Genomic DNA, 10619 nt, shown 5'->3' with positions numbered 1-10619 from the left:
AGGAAGATAATATCAATAGACATAAAAAATCATTATTTTTATGGAGGACCACATTATGTACGAGTGTATTTTTACTGTGATTTTTTTTTTGGGGGGGGGAAGGACAATATGGCTGAGCTTTAGAGGTGCATTTGGTTCAGAGTTCTCAAACACATGGTAATGAAATGATTGACCATATCATAAATATTATTGAAGTGAGCAGAGCATTCAAAAGCATTCGCATGGACAGAGTTTACTTAAAACTAGGAGTAGGCAAGGCACAGTTTACATCAAATGCAATAACCTATACATTAACCTAAATGCAATAATCATAAATAGTCTGTCAAAGAGAATGATTCTGACCACACTCATGTAAAGGTGCTGAGACATGGTTAGGTTAAGGGATTCTCATACAGGTCAAAATTCAGATGTTCAGCCTGGTCAATATAAATATTAAAATCAGCCTTAAAATAGTTATAAGAAGAATAGAAGAAATAAAATCACAAAAGTGGAACAGAAAACTATTTTGGGTTTAGGAGAGCAATGCAAAACGGCAAACATCAAGCTTGAGTGGTCCACCGCCCTACCACTAGGAGAGCCTTTTTAGCTCTCCTAAGAGCTTAAACAAATGTATAGTCGAAGGGACGTTCCTCGGAAAAACACTCAAATGACCATTTCTGACCAATGTCTATGTTGAGAAGACAAAGTTTATCTTACTTGTTGAGATTAAGTCATTTAGAATAAAGCTTTTGTTTGACAGGAACACGTTTGGAATGAGGGCATTTTGTATTTCCACAAAACTCCAGTGAGTGTACATGTGCAGCAAATGTACTGCTATACCTGACACATTTAGGAAAATAGTGTATCTTCTAAATAGAGAAAAGCACTCCCAGAGTGGGTCAAAGATGTGAATGAAACTAAGATTACAAATCCTACTAAAACGTCTCACAATGCGACCCAGTATTGGAATTGGGTTTGATAAAATTGGACTGCTGACGAACAGTATCATTGGTGCTAGGATCACCTATTACACTACTCTCCTAACTGAAAGTATTTAAGATTCCTGGGAGCTTCTCCAGGACAGCGAGTGTAAAGCAGTGAGACACACACAGGCAACGCCAAAAACATCCCCCTCAATGGATCGTTCACAGATACAGGTCCAGTGGAACCCACTTCTGCAAAGGGTGCACCTAATCTGGCAGAATAGGAAGCATCAGTTACATAGTAGCTATTTCCATAATTAAGACATCAACTATAAGTGTTCCCATAAGTGTGCCATGTTGTCTGCAGACCTGACAGTTCAATAAATCCTGTGTTGATTACAGATTGTCGTTATGTCCTGAAACAAATGGCAGTTTCATTAGATAACTACAGAGCACTTTATGAGCCAACTTGCTTCTTTAATCAGCATTTGGGTTATTTGCATTCAGTGTTCACTGTTAGTATGCTCATTAAAGGGGGGATGCACCGCCTCCTTCAAATTCATGTCTATTTATCTGTTTACCTGAAATGATGAAGATGAAGTCACTTTTTTCTTTTACACATATTTACTCCACATGAGATTAGATCTTGTTCATGTGTGTGAGCTAAGGTATCACATCACCAGCAGAAGACGTTGACAATAAATTTAGGCAATACAATACAAATTAACTTTCTTACAGTTTGGTATGAATACTAGACATTTATCATGAAGTTCTGCTGATGTGTTGCTGCCTCACTGAATTTGAATATATGATGTACAGAGCTGTCTGTACAATTACTGACAATATATAACAAATCACTGTGCATTTGGACCTTTATTTATTTAACTAATTAGGCTGCAGAAACTGAGCCAACGAGGATGAAGGTTTTAATTCCTTAACAAAGGCGGCCTCTGCTGGACAAAAATAACAAACAGTTAGAGCTGCCACCTCATACATCCTGGATTTAAATCTATGGGATGGAAATATATCTTTAAATATAACATCGCACAGCTGTGTGGAACAAAATCAGTAGATCCAAGGCGATGTGGGCTCTAGCTCATTTTATGTATGGCACTGGTAATCTGTAAGAGCTTGTACTGTGAGATTTTACAATTTACACTCACTGACCACTTTATTAGGTACTGGATTGGCCCCACCTTTTGCTGTTCACATGACAGCATCACACACTGTTGATAAATATTATACAGGATAATCTGTATGTATATAGAGTTTTGTCCTTTGCAACAAACAGTTCACACATCAGATGTCAACAGAACTGAAAAAAACTTCACATCCAGTGTTAAATAAAACCTGTATTAACATAAAATGTGATTAAAAAAAGGTGTATGTTGAACTAAAACTTGTTTTACACAGTGTTTTGCTCATAGTGCGTTATTTAGCATACCAGGTAATTCAGAGTCATTCATACCAGAGTAACCTGAGAGCATAATATATATATTTGAAATATATATCTTTCTACAGGACTATATATATGAGAATGATGTGAGGACTTGTAACATTACAGAAAGCAAAGGTCGCTATCAAACTGTTCATGAAGTGCTGGGTACAGATTTTCTGTGGTTAGTGATTTTTTTTTTTTCCTAACCATTTTCCAAAATGTTTAACCACATCAGAAACACCATCCAACTCAAAACTAGTGCTGAGGTCCAAAATATCTGTTCCCTATAATGAATCTCCTGACAATAGAAAGTATGTTCCTCTTAAAATAAAACAAAACAATATAATTGTTAAGTTTTTAGTAGTATTTTAAAGCTTAAATATGAATAACCTTTTGTCAATTGTCTTCAGCAGGGAGAAAGCATCTAAACTACCAGGCTGATTAATATGAAAGTCACAAGGCAGAAATCAGCAAACTGCTGCCTCACTTTGATTCTCAAAGAGCCATTAGCTGAAAAGCTCAAAGCCTAATTTTCTAGAAATAAAATAAATGAACCAAACTATTTGCAATGAAAATTTATTTCTATTCCTATTTGTTGGATCTTAGCCTGCTGTTGTATATTCAAGCAGAACATTCAGCAGAAGGTCATTTTTAAGCAGTTTAACCGAATTTGACAATTTTTAATGTTCTGGGTTACAAAAGTCAGATAACCTTTAAGAACTTACCATTGCTTCATTTGCCTCCGGTCATTGCAGAGTTGCCTCTGCATTGTTCATCTCATCTATGTTGTGCAAGGGCTAATCCAGAGGCAATACCCCAGCATCAACAGGTTCAGTGCTGCAGAATTAATGGAAGGCTCTGAACTTCTCACGGAGGTCCCCGACTTCTCTGATCAGCTCTGTCACCATGGTTATAAGTTTTTGGAAGGCTGCATCTGTTAAAAAGAACAATAACACAAAGCATACTGGCTTGTGATAAACTGGATAAGCATTGTGATGTGAAAAACAACGATATCCATAAGTGATGGCTTCACATTTTGCGTTCAGGTTCAAGTAGTTCAATCTGTTAAAACTGTTTACAAGTTTAGCCCTTTTACATATAAATGAAATCCTATGTAAAATGTCAAAGTACAACATTTTAGAACTTGCCTCAGACTCTCTGGAATCTAAAAAAGCAAAATAAGATGATAGTCAACAGTATAAATTAGTGTTTTGAAGTTAAGATTACAATGAAATTGTGATGCAGTTCATTGTTTCAAAGCATACCGTCTTTAGAGAAGGCACTGAACACAGACTATTTGCTGGGTAGGTTGCATAGCTGTGTAGGTTGGCGAAAGGAGCCGGTAGCTGGCTGGTGCATCATGATGGTTGCTAGTAGTCCGTTGGGGGCAGACTGCAGAGTGGTGGAGGCTGTTTAGAAAAATGTTTACAAAATTGAAGATTACATACAACTTTTCTACAAAGGTTCCTTGTCTTACACACATATACACACACACACACACACACACACACACACACACACACACACACACACACACACACACTAAATATTACATTATTACCTGGTCCTTTCACACATGGGGCCTGAGGAAACCTTTTTTTTTGGAGGTTGCTCATCATCAGAGTCTGTAACTGTATAAAGGATTTGGTCTAAAAGAAAAAAAACAAACAAAACATTAGTATTGAACTGCATTGTTTTTTTTGCTTATTTTCCCTTAAGTTACAGTAACATTTACAACATCACACAAAAATGGTTAAAAACTAACAATAATTTGAAGACATGGGTATCTTACTTGTTTATGGATGGATTGTACTTTACTGATCTGAAATGAGATAATGAAAAAAAGCACAATGTTAATAAAAAGAGGAAAAACATGATATTCAAAATAAGTTCAAGATAAGTTCCAGGTAGGAAACATTCATTATTAAAGTCACGGAAACGGAAAGTCACGTGGGCATGCCACATGATCATTAGGTCTCAGGCAATGACAAATTGGAGTAATCCTTAAGGACAAAAATAGTGAGTTTTTAGTTAACAATCTCATTATTATAACAAAATATTGCATTCATAGATGCCGATATGCTGAATCCCCCCCTTCTTGGCCTGCGCTTAGGGACGAGCTCTCCCTGTTCCGTGAATCTCTGAGGCTAATGAATAAGCCCCAAGCAATCGAATTGCATGGATTTTTGGAAGAGTTTGATTTTTCTTATTTGAGTTGTGTGTCTTGTTTATGGAACCTCACTTTTGGAGATTTTATGATCCCCCTTGTCTCCTTTATTTCTGTCCCTTGCTTTTCATTCATTTTTATTTTTATTTTTATTTTATTTATTTATTTTTTTAATTTTTGTATTGGTTATTCATCTTTTTATATTATTATTATTATTATTATTATTATTTATGTGTGTGTGTGTGTGTGTGTATGTATGTATGTGTATGTATGTGTGTATATACACACACGCACACACACACGTATGTTTAGTTTCAGTTATTGTCGATTTCATTGTGGTGTACCAACTGCACTGTTGTAATGATGTGTATTCCTCTGATTGGGAGAAGAGAAAAAGGAGGTGTGATGCTGTTCTGAGTGATTCAATATGTCGCTTGTCTGTTTGAGATTATTTAGACCAATAACAATGACAAAGTTCATTGGGAAAAAAAAAAAGGTCTCAGGCAATGACTGTAGAAAACATGGACGACACGACAGCTGCCCAGAAATGAAGCCAAAACGTTTCTATCGCCCCCTGGTGTCCGGCTGCAGTATAGGTCATAAACCCCGCCTCCTCCATGTTGGCGGTGGGACTGGGGTCAGGCTAAAATAAATTAATTCTCCTCAGGTAAATTTTCCAAAGATTCTTTCTTTTGTTATTAATAGTTCTCATCACGCTGATTTATGTCCAAGGGGTCTCCTCTCCCATAACTTTGACTCTAATTCCTACCGCGGTGATGTTAAATTGGGGTGTAACGTCATCATAACAGCTTTGACTGGCAGCTGCAGCCACGGAGAAACTTGCGTATCTCTGTTTGGGAATAGCAGATAGAGCGTAGGCTCTGAGAGGAGGGCCAGCGTTTAAGTAACGAAAACACAACTGACTGTTTTAACCTGACAGCCTGAGGTGTTCTTCAGTAAAGTGGACTACCCGACAGAAGGACCCGAGGCCCCGCTGCACTTTTTCGGCAAGTTTTTTTTTGTTTTACTTTTTTGGTAAGTTAAACGTGTTTGTAAACTAATCTGTAACTACTGTCCTTAGCTAGGTCCTGAGACCTAGCTAGCTAAGATGAGCACTCGGCTGTCGGGGAAACTTGTTTTGTAAAGTTCGTTTAGCTAATCCGTGCAGGTGAATGAATTTACCGACTGATGAAATCAAGAGAAACGCCCCGGGCTGCTCAGTCACTAATTACCGTTACTGTACTTTTATTACAAGTATTATACTGTAAAAGCAACAGGCTGGACTCTGCTTCAGCTCCTGTGCAGAGCTGATTATAAAATATCTGCAAACAACAGCATGTTTTCAGTCTCTTGCCACATCTGTAAAGACAGTAATGCCCAGACCTCTACATTGGAGAGACCAAACAGCCACTTCACAAGCGCATGGCACAACATAGAAGAGCCACCTCCACAGGACAAGACTCAGCAGTCCATCTGCATCTTAAGGATAAAGGACACTCTTTCGAGGATGCCAATGTTCACATTTTGGACAGAGAGGACAGATGGTTTGAAAGAGGAGTGAAAGAGGCCATCTATGTCCACTGTGAGCGACCATCTTTGAACAGAGGCGGTGGTTTACGACACCATCTGTCTGCCATCTATAATCCAGTTTTGAGTTCCCTCCCCAGACGCCTTAACGCCCACTCACATCCTGGGCCATCTGACCTCAGGAATTCACATGACAATGGGGGGGCCAGGTTTCACAATGGGCTCACCCGAAACCCTGGCTGATTAGGTCCCACACCCGCTTTCACACCTGGGCGCATGTGATCACCAGGGGGTCCTTTGTCCCTCCTTGGGGGGATACTCCCACTGGGTTTAAATCTGGGACTCTCGGCCATTTGACCTTAGAACTGAAGAAGCTTCTCGGATGAGAGGTGAAACGTCTTCAAGCAACTTAAAGAAGTCCAGACGCTTTTCTTTGCAAACTCCTTTGACTACGATGACCTGGATGACTGAGAACCTTCACAGACATAAAGACAGTAACATTTTTTTTTTTGAAAAAGAAGCTTGTCCTTAAGTAACTCCTGATTAATCAGTAATTATGGATTAAACTGTAGAACTTAAAAAATGAAAGAGAAGAGCTTCAAATCCTGGGTGTGTGAGGACAGAAGGATCAGCTTTATTTCAGATTTGAGAGATAAACTTTATATTTGAGTTTGTGATGATCTTTGTGATTATAGGAGCTGCCCTCAGATTCAGACCACAGCACCATCCAGTGACAGCAGACAGATCATCCAACATGTTCACATGTTAACTGCAGAATTAACTGATGAAAACAGTACAAAGGTTAAAGTACCACATGTGCTGTCAGTGTAAAGCTGTAGCTGTTTTATTGATAAAGTTAAAGACAAAAAGTCAAAAGGATTAATCACCCATGTAACTCTGTCACTATATATCAGCATTAACAGAACCTCAGTTTGATGTTTCAGAGAGCTGCTGATCTCAGACCTGCACAGCTTCTGTTTTAAACACTTGAAGTACTCAGCTGCATGAAGAGCACATTTGATTTTCTCTAACACAATTAAATAAAACCTGATGAAGGTCAAAGGTCGTCACTTGTATGTTGAACTACAAACTAGTGATCTGGAATTCTTTAACAGTTTGTTGCAGGTAGTGTGTCATTTACCATAAAGTAATTCAGAGTTATTCATACCAGAGTAACCAGAGAGGATAATATATTTTTAAATATATAACATTCCGTGAATCGCTACCTTATCGTGGTGGAGGGGTTTGTGTGTCCCAGGGATCCCAGGGGGCTATGTTGTCTGGGGGCTTTTGCCCCCTGGTAGGGTCTCCCATGGCAAATTGGTCCGGGGTGAGGGACCAGACAAAGAGCGATTCAGAAGACCCTTATGAAGAAAACATTGAGGGAACAGTTTACCCTGCCCGGGATAGGGTTACCGGGGCCCCGCCCTGGAGCCAGGCCCAGGGAGGGTGCCCGAGGGCGAGCTTCTGGTGGCCGGGCTTTAGTCCATGGGGCCCGGCCGGGCACAGCCCGAAGAGGAGACATGGGCCCATCCTCCCGCAGGCCCACCACCCGCAGGAGGCGCCATAGGGGTCGGGTGCATTGTGTGCTGGGCGGCGGCCAGGAGCAGAGGCCCTGGCGGACTGATCCCCGGCTGCCAAGACTGGCAATAGGGACATGGAAAGTCACCTCTCTGGTGGGGAAGGAGCCTGAGTTACTGCGTGAGGTTGAGAGGTGCCGGCTAGATATAGTCGGGCTCACCTCTACGCATGGCTTGGGCTCTGGAACCAGTCTCCTGGAGAGGGGCTGGACTCTGTCTCAGTCTGGAGTTGTCCCTGGTGAGAGGCGGCGGGCTGGGGGGGGTATTCTAATATCCCCTCGGCTTGCTGCCGGTACGTTGGGGTTTTTCCCGGTGGATGAGAGGGTTTGTTCCCTGCACCTTAGGGTCGGGGAACGGGTCCTGACTGTCATCTGCGCTTATGCGCCGAGTGGCAGTTCAGAGTACCCAGCCTTCTTAGAGTCCCTGGGGGTGGGGGGGGGGTGCTGGAAGGTGCTCCACCTGGAGACTCTGTTGTCCTGCTGGGAGACTTCAATGCTCACGTGGGTAACGACAGCGAGACCTGGAGGGGCGTGACTGGGAGGAACGGCCTCCCTGATCTGAACCCAAGCGGTGTTTTGTTATTGGACTTCTGTGCAAATCACAGTTTGGCCATAACAAACACCTTGTTCGAACATAAGAGTGTCCATAAGTGCACGTGGCACCAGGACGCTCTAGGCCGCAGGTCAATGATCGATTTTGTAATCGTATCACCAGACCTGCGACCATATGTTCTGGACACTTGGGTAAAGAGAGGGGCTGAGCTGTCAACTGATCACCACCTGGTGGTGAGTTAGATCAGGTGGCGGGGGAGGACGCTGGACAGACCTGGTGCACCTAAACGCATAGTGAGGGTGTGCTTGGAACATCTAGCAGAGGCCCCAGTCCGCAAGATCTTCAATGCACACCTCCGGCAGAGCTTCAACAGCATTCCGAGGGAGACTGGGGACATTGAGTCCGAATGGACCATGTTCAGCATCTCCATTGCCGAAGCCGCTGCATTGAGCTGCGGCCACAAGGTGGTTGGTGCCTGCCGTGGTGGTAATCCCCGAACCAAATGGTGGACACCAGAGGTGAAGGGAGCCACCAGGCTGAAGAAGGCGTCCTATCAGGCTTGGTTAGCCTGTGGGACTCCGGAGGCAGCCGACAGGTATCCACAGGCCAAGCGGCTCGGGCAGTGGCTGAAGCAAAAACTCGGGTGTGGGAGGAGTTCGGAGAGGCCATGGAAAAAGACTTTCGGACTGCTTCGAAGAGATTCTGGCAAACCGTCAGGCGTCTCAGGAGGGGAAAGCGGTGCTCTACCTGCATTGTGTATAGTGCTGGCGGAGCGCTGCTGACTTCGACTGAGAAAATTGTCAGGCAGTGGAAGGAATACTTTGAGGACCTCCTTAATCCCACTGACACATCTTCCGAGGAGGAAGCAGAGTCTGGGGATGAGGGGAAAGACCCGCCAATTTCCGGGAGCGAGGTCACTGAGGCAGTTAAACAACTCCTTGGTGGCAGAGCCCCTGGTATTGATGAGGTCCGCCCCGAGTTCCTGAAGGCTCTGGACGTTGTAGGGCTGTCCTGGTTGACACGCCTCTACAATGTTGCGTGGAGATCAGGGGCAGTACCCCTGGACTGGCAGACTGGGGTGGTGGTCCCCATCTTTAAGAAGGGGGACCAGAGGGTGTGTTCCAACTACAGGGGGATCACACTCCTCAGCCTCCCTGGGAAAGTCTATGCCAGGGTGCTGGAAAGGAGAGTTCATCCGCTAGTCGAACCTCGGATACAGGAGGAACAATGCGGTTTTCGTCCTGGTCGCGGAACACTGGACCAGCTCTTTATCCTCTCAAGAATACTTGAGGGTGCATGGGAGTTTGCCCAACCAGTCTACATGTGTTTTGTGGACTTGGAGAAGGCATTCGACCATGTCCCTCGCGGTGTCCTGTGGGAGGTGCTGCGGGAGTATGGGGTGTCTGGCCCATTGCTACGGGCCATTCGATCCCTATACAACCGTTGCAAGAGCTTGGTTCGCATTGCCGGCAATAAGTCGCACTCGTTCCCGGTGGGTGATGGGCTCCGCCAGGGCTGCCCTTTGTCACCAGTTCTGTTCATAATTTTTATGGACAGGATTTCTAGGCGCAGCCAAGTGGCGGAGGGCCTTCACTTCGGTGGCCTCAGAATCTCATCTCTGCTTTTCGCGGATGATGTGGTTCTGTTGGCTTCATCAGGTGAAGGCCTCCAGCTCGCACTGGAACGGTTCACAGCCAAGTGTGAAGCAGCGGGAATGAGGATCAGCACCTCCAAATCTGAGGCCATGGTTCTCAGCCAGAAAAGGGTGGAGTGCCCACTCCGGGTCGGGGATGAGTTCCAGCCCCAAGTGGAGGAGTTCAAGTATCTCGGGGTCTTGTTCGCGAGTGATGGGAGAAGGGAGCCGGAGATCAACAGACGGATTGGTGCTGCAGTGATGCGGACGCTGCACCGGTCCGTCGTGGTGAAGAGGGAGCTGAGTGTAAAAGCGAAGCTCTCAATTTACCGGTCGATCTACGTCCCTACCCTCACCTATGGCCACGAGCTGTGAGTAGTGAGTGAAAGAACGAGATCGCGGATACAAGCGGCAGAAATGAGCTTCCTCCGAAGGGTGGCTGGCCTCTCCCTTAGAGATAGGGTGAGAACTTCGGCCCTCCGGGAGGGGCTCAGAGTAGAGCCGCTGCTCCTCCACATCGAAAGGAGCCAGCTGAGGTGGTTCGTGCATCTGACAAGGATGCCTCCTGGGCGCCTCCTGGGTGAGGTGTTCCGAGCATGTCCCACCAGGAGGAGGCCCCGGGGCAGACCCAGGACACGCTGGAGAGATTATATCTCTCGACTGGCCTGGGAACGCCTTGGTGTTCCCCCGGATAAGCTGCAGGAGGTGGCTGGGGAGAGGGAGGTCTGGGCTTCTCTGCTTAGGCTGCTGCCCCCGTGACCCGGCCCCGGATAAAGCGGATGAAGATGGATGGATACATACATAACTTGACACATGAGGA

Source organism: Oreochromis aureus, linkage group 6, assembly GCF_013358895.1.
Source record: "Oreochromis aureus strain Israel breed Guangdong linkage group 6, ZZ_aureus, whole genome shotgun sequence".
Classification (NCBI taxonomy): domain Eukaryota; kingdom Metazoa; phylum Chordata; class Actinopteri; order Cichliformes; family Cichlidae; genus Oreochromis; species Oreochromis aureus.
Note: the sequence above shows the minus strand (reverse complement) of the source record.